Source organism: Trematomus bernacchii, unplaced genomic scaffold, assembly GCF_902827165.1.
Source record: "Trematomus bernacchii unplaced genomic scaffold, fTreBer1.1, whole genome shotgun sequence".
Lineage (NCBI taxonomy): Eukaryota > Metazoa > Chordata > Actinopteri > Perciformes > Nototheniidae > Trematomus > Trematomus bernacchii.
This window is the reverse complement of record NW_022987595.1, coordinates 481,113-491,467: the sequence shown is the minus strand read 5'-3', so window position 1 is coordinate 491,467 and position 10,355 is coordinate 481,113. Positions and strand designations below refer to the sequence as shown.

At 43.3% G+C, this 10,355-nt stretch overlaps 1 pseudogene; it reads right to left on the bottom strand.

The window, feature by feature from the left end:
- Nucleotides 1–4,452: 4,452 nt before the first annotated feature.
- Nucleotides 4,453–10,107, bottom strand: LOC117482462 (annotated as a pseudogene).
- Between the last annotated feature and the right edge of the window lie 248 nt (nt 10,108–10,355).

The window sequence follows — 10,355 nt, the reverse complement described above, 5'->3', positions numbered from 1 at the left end:
AACTGGGGATTCAAAATGTCAGAAAGCAAGTCATGCTACATGGTATTCACAAACAAACGCAAGATTGATGGCCAACAGCTAACACTATATGATCGTCCAATGACAACGGTGAATGAGTTCAAATACCTAGGACTGTGGTTTGATAGCAAATATACATGGAAAATGCATATTAAACAAGTGGAAACAAAATGCAAAAAAGTATTACATTTATTGCGAGCTGTAGCTGGATGCAACTGGGGCGCAGACAAACAAGCATTAATAGACATTTACAGATCAATTATGAGGTCCACAATAGACTATGGTTGTATAGTGTATGGAGCAGCAGCAAAAACATCGCTTTTAAAAATTGATAGAATACAATATAAAGCATTGCGGTTGTGTATTGGAGCGATAAAGTCATCCCCTATCAATGCAGTTCTGATAGAAGCAGGAGAGACACCTCTGGAGATCAGAAGAGAGAAACTTGCTCTGTCATACTGGGTCAGGCTACAAGGAAGTGGAGAAGAAAATATTTCAAACAGAATATTACAGGATTGCTGGGAATATGCAAAATTTCAGGGACGTGGGTTTGGCTGGACGAGTAAGGAGAGAACGAGGGCATATGGAGTGGAGAATATCACATTTGCTAAAGCAACCCCATTTAGCAGTGTTCCTCCAGGGCTTTTCCCAGAAGCTAAAATAGATATGAGTATTGTAGAAAGGAAAAAAGAGTGGCAAGTAAATGAAGTGGGAATTAAAACAAGTATGTATCTGAATGAAAAGTATTACAATTGCCTACAAATGTACACAGATGGTTCTAAGAACAAGGAAGAGTGTGTTGGAATTGGTATATACATCCCAGAATTTAAAATATCTATTTCAAAAAGAGCGTCTGATCAATTATCAGTGGACACAGCAGAAATGCTGGCTGTAATAATAGGATTACAGTGGGTTGAAGAGGTCAGACCAGATAGGGTGGTGATGTGCACAGATTCATTGTCCATATTACAAAGCATACAATCAACAACAACTGCCAGAGAAGACATTCTCATAGAACTGAATCATAGCCTGTTAAGACTGCACAGAGGCGGCATAGATCTGCAGTTCTGCTGGGTGCCTGCACATGAGGGGGTGAAAGGGAACGAGTGTGCTCATGAGGGGGTGAAAGGGAACGAGTGTGCTCATGAGGGGGTGAAAGGGAACGAGTGTGCTCATGAGGGGGTGAAAGGGAACGAGTGTGCTCATGAGGGGGTGAAAGGGAACGAGTGTGCTGATAAATTAGCAAAAAGTGCACTACAAAAGGAAATAACATTACCAGTTCAACTTGGAGAAGGAGAAGGAAAAGCAGTGATTAAGAAGAAAGGGATGGAGATCTGGCAGAAAAGGTGGGAGAAAGACCAGAAAGGCAAAGAGTATCACAAAGTACAAAAGACAATTACAATTTATATTTATAAAGAAAGAAACAGAAGGGAGGAAATCACGATCGCTAGACTCAGAATAAATCACACAGCATTGAATGGTACGCTGTATGTCATGGGGAAAAGTGACAGTGACAAGTGTGGGAGCTGTGGAGTAAAAGAAGATGTAGAACATATCTTGATACATTGTGACATCTATAAAGCTGAAAGAGGAAAACTAAAGGCTAAAGTTTTAGAGGCAGAGAGGGAATGGAGTGTGGTTGGTGTTTTGGGAACAAAAGGAGAGGGAGTGAGAGCTACCAGAAAAGGCACTGTTTACATTCTTGAGTGAAACTGGGGTAGGAAAAAGAATTTAACATTAGGTCAAGAAAGAACATAGATTTTTATTTTTGTTTTATTTATTTCATGTTTTGTTTTTTGTTGATTTATTTATTTTGATTAGATCATAGGTTAAAGAGTTGGTATGATATGATGATTCATACTCATGTACAGTAGGTGGCGGTATGCACCTTTTAAGTTGTTTGCAATCCGCCAAAAACGAAGAGAAGAAGAAGAAGAAGAAGAAGAACCTGGATCCATGTGGCGTCTCGTCGCTACGGTTCTCTCTCTCTGTGTTCCTGAGAAAGTGTGTGTGAGCTCCAGCACTACTGATCCATCATCTGTGTGTCTGGATAAACCTCCGAATGGACTCTGTGCTCTTTTTTCTGGAGCGTTTACCTCGGACTATAGGAGCTAGCTTAGCATGCTAGCTGGAAACACGTTAGCAACACTAGTCAGATGGAGAGTTTGATGGAGAGAGAAACGGTGTGTTTAACGGAGTCTGCAGGAAAAGGTGATCTAGGAAACATGAGTAAAGTCCAAATGCTGCTGTCGTTGAAGAAGCAGCGACTCACTACTGAAGAGATATTTGCTCTGTTTGAACAAACAATAGCAGAGCTCGAGGAGGAGCTGTGTCTTTCCAAAGAGGAGAACAAGAGACTCCAGAAACTACTGGACGCTGTTTTACAGCCTCAGCTTCGGATACACAGAGCAGGTCTGTTCCCTTTACTCTCCATTAACACTTTAAACTCTTCAGTCGCACTTTATTATCACATTAATAACACTTTAGACCAGGGGTATCAAACTCAAGGCCCGGGGGCCAAATCCGGCCCGCGACTTCATTTTATGTGGCCCCACAAGAGCTTGCAAAGAATATAATATGTTTATTATACATGCTACTTTACAGAAGCACGTTGCCCATAAACGACATGTCCCACAATGCATCTCAAATTTGACTTTTTCTCTCCAAATATGCCTTTTTTCTTAGAATTAGCCTTTTTCTCATAAATAGATTTTTTTTTTCAAAATGTCACTTCTCTTTTTCAAAATGTCACAATCAATGTTTTTCCAGTGTTGTATCTTGTGATCAATAATTGTATGTCCACAACATAGGAGTAGATTTAACTGGTTTTACTTTGGTAACATGCTTCCGGGGTAAGTACCATATGTGTTCGGCCTACCATATGTGTTCGGGGTCCGTTACGCTTACCAATGACGTCACGCATTGTCTGTACGGTAACCCAAGAGGACATTTTACACGGTCAAATTCCGAATGTATTGAAACTCCAGACTCAACGTAAGAGCTTGAGCCTCTTCGGGGGGTGCTAACATTTAAACATACACTTCATTCTTTACTTTGTCCGTTATTATATGTAGAAGATATTACTTTTTTCTCCGTCATGTTGTTTCCATAGCAACAACTTCAAAATAAATAAATCTAAATAGATGTGTGTTCTACACACCAAAATACGTTATTTGAACACCCCTCTCGATCGATTTACAAAAAAAAAATAGTATGGCCCGCCCTAATACACCAACGCAGTTTTTAAAGATATACATTTTTCAACACAGAATCATTTACCAAATTACACCATATCCAATCATTTTACGAGTCAGAAAATGCTATCTGTTCATTGCAGTTATTGTTTATTGAATTAGATTACCATGAGCTCAACATAATTATGTAGAGTACAAGTCCACAGCCAAGAAAATGTTATTTGCATATCATTTATTTATGAATATGGAATTATGGAATTCTAACACTGGAATTTGTTATTTATTACTATAACTTTATTATATTATTCGGGTACAGCCCTACTGTATCCGAATATTCGTTCGTTGGAGTACTATTTCGGGTTACAATTTCGTTATTCGGATATTCGTTTTGTTTGTTTTTTCCCCGTTTTTTTTCAAATTGAATTGATTGAAATCTCCAATATCAACGTAAGAGCTTGTGCCTCTTCGGGGGGTGCTAACACTTAACCATAAACGTTATCGTTTACTTTCTCCGTCTTTATATGTAGATATTACTTTTCTCCATTAATCTCTGTCACGTTGTTTCCAAAGCAACAACAACTTCCTGTCAACTGCGCTAACTCTCCTTCAAAATAAAAGCATGTCCATAAATAGGAAGCCAAGCCAAATTACACTTAAGACGTATACAACTGCAACGAAAGTAACAAACACAATGCGATATCCTTTTCAATTTCAAAGAACACAAATTGGGTTACATTAACAAATAACTATAAAACAACAATACTGTAGAATAACAAAATGAATGCCGTGAATACACCGAAATGCACGTGTTGAAGCAATTCGCTGCTGATTACTACGCCCCCCCCCCGCATTACTACCGAATATCCGGAGACCGAAAAATGGTATTCGGGACAGCCCTAGATCATTCTGCTTCAGTTTGTGGGCTACAGCCAGTTTATGGTAGCAGCACGTTAACAGCTTCATCCTTTGATCAGACCCCCGTATACCCTAGTCAGCGCCCGTAGTTACACCAATCAGCGTGCGAATACCGTACAGCCAATCACAATGCGTGACGTCATTGGTAAGCGACGGACCCCGAACACATATGGTAGGCCGAACACATATGGTACTGACACCGGGACTTCCTCGTGGGAACATGTACAACAGGCCCTTTTTAATACCAAGAGTGAGTTTGCCCCCTGCTGGACAAATGCAATAACATGTAATAATAACACAAGGTAAGATACCACATTTTCCCCCCTTTAAGCTAACAATACTTCCCGAAGGTGGGGGTATAACATACTCCCGTTACACAACATTTCGAGGTACTGGCATAAACCATTTCACTTTCAAAGATTAACATTCTAAACCTTTCCTTAAAGTGAGATCAGAGAACTATGCTGCTCTATTAATGGAACATCTCTTGATCTATTTAACAAAGTCTTTCAGGTATACAGGTGGCTGTCTCTCGCGCTCTGATCGTCTCACCACGGGTGTAGCAGGCAAGTCCGGCGGGACCGGAGTACACAGAACCACTGGCTCACTTGCAGGAGGTCCTTCTTGCTCGATTGTCACTGGAACCACAGTGTCTCTGTTGGAGTCCAGCACCGGCTCTAAGGGCACGGTGTCTGTTAATCTGGCTCTTACTTGATCCACATGCCGCTTCACGACTTGACCACTTCCAATGATCACTGTATATGACACTGGACCTGATGAGCTCTCGATGACCGCAGCGATCCATTTAGGTCCATAAGAGTAGTTTCTGATGAACACTTTATCCCCAGGTGAGAAACTTCTCAGTTTCCTGTTTGTGTCATGGGACTGTTTCTGTTTTAGTTGTTTTTTGCTGCACTCTTGTTTTCACATCTGGCAGGAGCAGGTCTAATGCAGATCTGAGTCTCCTTGACATCATCAACTCTGCAGGCGACTAGCCTGTGGTCGCGTGAGGTGTGATGCGGTAACTGAACAGAAACCTTGACAGTCTAGTTTGCAATGTTTCACCTTTCATCTTTTTCATCCCCCCTTTGAAGGTTTGGACCGCCCTCTCTGCCAGCCCATTAGAAGACGGGTGAAAAGGTGCTGACCTCACATGGCGGATGCCATTTTGTTTCATGAAAGTCTCAAATTCAGCACTTGTAAAACAGGTTCCGTTGTCTGATACCCCATTCACACCAACGGTGTTTCAGGGCCGGTTCGGAGCTGGAGCTTGAAAAGCACCGGGTTTTCCTGTTCACACCGCAGCGGAGCAGCCTCTAAGCTCCGGAATCCGGTTCGTTTCGAGCACCAAAAAGTTGTCCGTCTAGAAGCAAGAACCGCATACGTCACGCTTACGTCGGAGGGGGGCGAGATTAACCTGAGATAACAGTTAAGGCGAGTACGGCAAATAAAAGTTGTAACCAGCAGTAGTGCTGAGCAAAGTGACTAGAACGCAACAACACACTTGTAAAAAAAAAAACACGCTTTATAAAGTCAGGCAACACTAACCAGGCTTCGTGTGATTCTGTTTATTTGTACCTTACTTTGACCATCCGTTCGCTGTTATTGATCATTGTGGCGAGCAGGCAGACGTTTTGTTTGTTATTATAGCAGCTATCGGATGGAATCAATACATGGGCTGCACAGGTTGTCATGTCCGACTATCACAAGTAGAATCATAATGAAAAATACGTCGGTAAAAAGTGCCTGTAGAAAACGGCTTAGCAAGTAGTCAGTTTAGCTTCGGTTGCTATGCTAACATCACCCATGTTATACCATACCAGAGAAACTTTCATAACAGCGTTGTGATGCCAAACAGCGTCAATTCAGACTGACACCAAACAGAGTCAATTCAGACTGACACACATTCACTTAAGGGGAACTGGGGATATGTATCAGCTGCTTGTGTGACAGTCAGACAGTGAATACTTTAGAGCCGTGTGAGCTAACCTGGAGCTAACGGCAGAATACACTCCCGTTGAAGAGCAGCCAGCACTGCAGCGGTCGGTAAATGCCGCTGAAACACATTAATAAACAATGAACCACGGCACTCTGGAGAAAAGTATAAGGTTGGAGAAGTCGTTATTTAATTTAATCTGGCTTCGTATGATTAAAAGCAACACGATCATCGACCCGACGCAGTCCCCGGCCCGTTGTTGTTGTGAGGTGAGCTCCGTTGGGGAGAAACTCAGCGACGTAAACTGTGACGTCATGACGCAGCAGCGGCAGCTCCAGTCGGGCTCTGAGCGGTGTGAAAAGAGCTGGCGTTAAACCGAAGAACCAGTTCTGAACCAGAAAAGCTCTAGCACGGAGCTAGAAGGGGAAAAGCCTTGGTGTGAAAGGGGTATGACACCAACATTTTTGGCAGTCCAAAAACACTGAAACTCTGACGCAGCTTTTCAATGGTCACCTGTGATGTAGCTGACTTCACTGGATAAATATCCATCCATTTTGAGTGAGCATCCACTATCAGTAGAAACATCTCTCCCAGGAAAGGGCCTGCATAGTCCACATGAATTCTCGTCCAGGGAGACTCCGGCCACTCCCAGGGATGTAATGGTGCTGATGGTGGTGACTTGTGGTGCTTTTGGCACTCCTCACAAGACTGCACTTCCTTTTCTACATCCTGGTCCATCCCCGGCCACCATACATAAGATCTAGCCAGACCTTTCATCTTTGACATGCCGGAATGTGTTTGGTGCAGTACTTTCAATATCTTTTCCCTGCCTTTGTTTGGTACGATGACTCTGGCTCCCCAGAGCACGCAGCCATCCCTCACACTCAGTTCTTCTCTCCTCTGATGATACGGCTTGAGAGGAGCCTCAGTCACTGAAGGCCATACCGACAGGACATAACCATGAACTTGAGACAATATTACATCCTTAGCTGTCCAGTGTTTTATTTCGGCTGTGTCCACGAGTGTGTCATCCAGAAGATCAATCATGAGCACTTGTTCTGCGGTCTCACTCTCTCGCACATCTTCCGACAGCGGCAGTCTGCTTAATGCGTCCGCATTAGCGTTGTTCTTTCCTGGTTTGTACACAATGTGATACTCATAGGCACTCAGGTGCACTGCCCATCTCTGAACTCTAGGGGAACCCATCTGTGGAATGGGTTTCTTTTCGTTGAAGAGAGAGATCAGTGGCTTGTGATCTGTATAGATGGTGAAAGTTCGACCATACAAGTACTTGTGGAATTTCTTGATTCCAAATATAATATAACTGCTAAGCCTTCTTTGTCTAGCTGTGAGTAATTCTTTTCAGCAGGCGCTAGGGTACGCGACATGAACCCCAAAGGACGTTCAGTTCCATCGTCCATTACGTGTGATAAAACAGCGCCCACCCCGTAAGGTGATGCATCACATGACATAATTAACTCTCGGTCAGCAGAGTAATGCACCAACACTTCTGCTGAGTTTAACAGGGCCTTTGATTTTTTAAAAGCCTCTTCCTGTTTCTTTTGCCATGTCCATCGCACATCTTGTCGCAGGAGCTCACGCAGTGGTGCCAATAGTGTAGCTAAGTTTGGCAGAAATGTGTTATAGTAATTTAGCAAACCTAAGTACGACTTGAGTTCAGTAACATTTGTGGGGTTGGGAGCCTCCATGATGGCTTTGACTTTCTTTTCCACAGGGTGAAGTCCCTGTGCGTCCACTCGATGTCCCAGATATTCCACTTCCTCTTCCAGGAAAGTGCACTTGCTCCTTCTCAGACGCAATCCTGCCTCCTCCAGCTTTGCCAACACTGTCTCGAGGTTCTGCAGATGGTCTTCCTCATCCACACACCGCTCACCAGGATGTCATCTAAATACACTGCCACAAAAGGAATGCCTCGCAGGAGACCTTCCATTGTCCTCTGAAATATAGCTGGGGCTGATGCTACTCCAAAAGGCAGTCTGTTGGATGTGAATAAGCCTCTGTGCGTATTCACTGTTAAGTATTTCTTTGATTCATCATCCATGAGTATTTGCTGGTATGCATGACTCATGTCCAACTTTGTGAACTGTTTTCCTCCTGTCAGTGCTGCAAACAGGTCTTCCATTCGGGGTATGGGGTATTGTTCAAGTGAGGAAACTGTATTTACAGTGAGCTTGTAGTCTCCACATAGCCTTACTGTCCCAACAGGCTTCAGTATTGGAACCACTGGTGCTGCCCATTCTGCATGTTTAACAGGTGAGATTACTCCTTCTTTCAACAATCTGTCTATTTCTTCATCTACTTTGGTGCGCATGGCGTACGGGACAGACCTCGGACGGAAGAAACGAGGGACTGCCTTTACATGGATGGTAGCTTTCATACCTTTCAGTGTGCCAAGCTCCTCTTTGAAGACATTTTCATGTTTGCTCAGTACTTGCTGCAGCGATTTGTCCTCTGTCTTCAGGTGTTTCAGGACTCGGGATTTGTGTCTGAGCTTGATTTCTTTCCAACTCAGATGTATTTCCTCCAGCCAGCCTCTTCCCAGCAGGCTGGGGCCGTCCCCTTTAACCACAATGAGGGGCAAGTACCGCCTTTGATGTTTGTATTTCACTTTAACAAGGGCAGCTCCGACCACATTAACAGGGTCACCTGTATAAGACTCGATGTGGATTTTGGTTGGTCTCAAACATGGACTTTTTGTGTCTTTCCATAGTCTTTGAAATGTCTGTTCATTCATTATTGTGAGACTACAGCCAGTGTCTCTCTCAAAGTTAACAAACTTACTATCCAGCTTCACTTCAACCATGTATGGGTCTACTCGTCTCAGGTGCACTTCACTCATGCGTCCCAATCTGAACCTCATCTTATTCAGTAAGAATGTATCTTCTTCTGAGCTATCACTTTGGCTCCGTTGCTCTTGTACTTTATGAGAACGGTGATATGTGGTTTGCCTCCTTTCTCTCTTTGGGTCTGCATTTTTGTTGCTGTTTCCATTCTGTGTAGATCTACTACGACAAGCTCTGGCAATGTGTCCTATTTTACCACATGCATGACATGTCTCTTGTTTAAACTTACAGTCTGCTGCTTCATGCTGGGTTCCCTTGCATCTGTAACACTCTTTGGTAGGTTCTCTGTGTGCATAAGCCTCCTGTGGCTTTTTATCCATTTTGAAGCATTTAGCTGTGGCCCCTTGGCTTTGTATCTCCTGTGCATTTTTATTTGCAGTCTCTGACGCCACAGCAATTGATAATGCTTTTTCAAATGTTAAATCCGCTTCTGATAAGAGTCGTCTCTGAATCCGATCTTCATTTATTCCACAGACGATCCTGTCTCTCAACCTCTGCTGCAAAGTGTTACCATAGTTGCAATCCTGCGCTAACCGACGCAGCTCAGCCACGTATTCCATTACTGACTCATTGGGCTCACGGTTGCGGAAGTCAAACTTGTACCTTTGCACAATTTCACTAGGCTTTGGGTCAAAGTGATTTTTTAGCAGCTCCACAAGTTGTGTGTAAGTCTTATCCTTGGGCTTATCCGGACTGAGGAGGTTTTTCATAAGGCTGTATGTTGATGATCCCACAACACTTATTAATATGGCTCTTTGTCTGTCTCCATTTTCAATTTCATTAGCCTCAAAAAACTGTTCCAATACCTCACAGTATTCTTCCCACTTCTGATTTTTTGCATCAAAAGGTGCCAGCGTGCCAATCATTGCCATTGTGTGTCAATGAATCCTCTCCTCCACCCGCAGACTTTGCTAATAATTTGAGCTAGCTGCCGCTAACGACCCAAACCTGCATGTAAGGTGCTAACCAGTCCGTTCGGCATGTCCTCTTTGATCCCGTATTGATCCTTGTCTTAATCCTCTTCTTAATCCTCGTCGCCAATAATATGTTGTATCTTGTGATCAATAATTGTATGTCCACAACATAGGAGTAGATTTAACTGGTTTTACTCATGGATGTATAATAAGAACTGGATACAGCGTGGGAGGCGGGGCCTCATTCATTCCTATGAGAGTTGCTCATTCGCGCATGATGATAAAATGGCCCAACTTTTGAGAGAGCGAAACGTCACAGATTACCCGGCATGCCTGAGAAGTACCCGTATGTGCGCTCATAGCGCATGCGCAACTTTAACCATGCCCCCCAAAATGCTTGTTCACATCAAGCACGTCAATTTGCGTGCACGTAACGGCACCGCACGTTCATGACAGCATGGTAATGGTTTGTTATTATGATAGATTTGATATTAACGAGGCGGCAGTTAGCAGC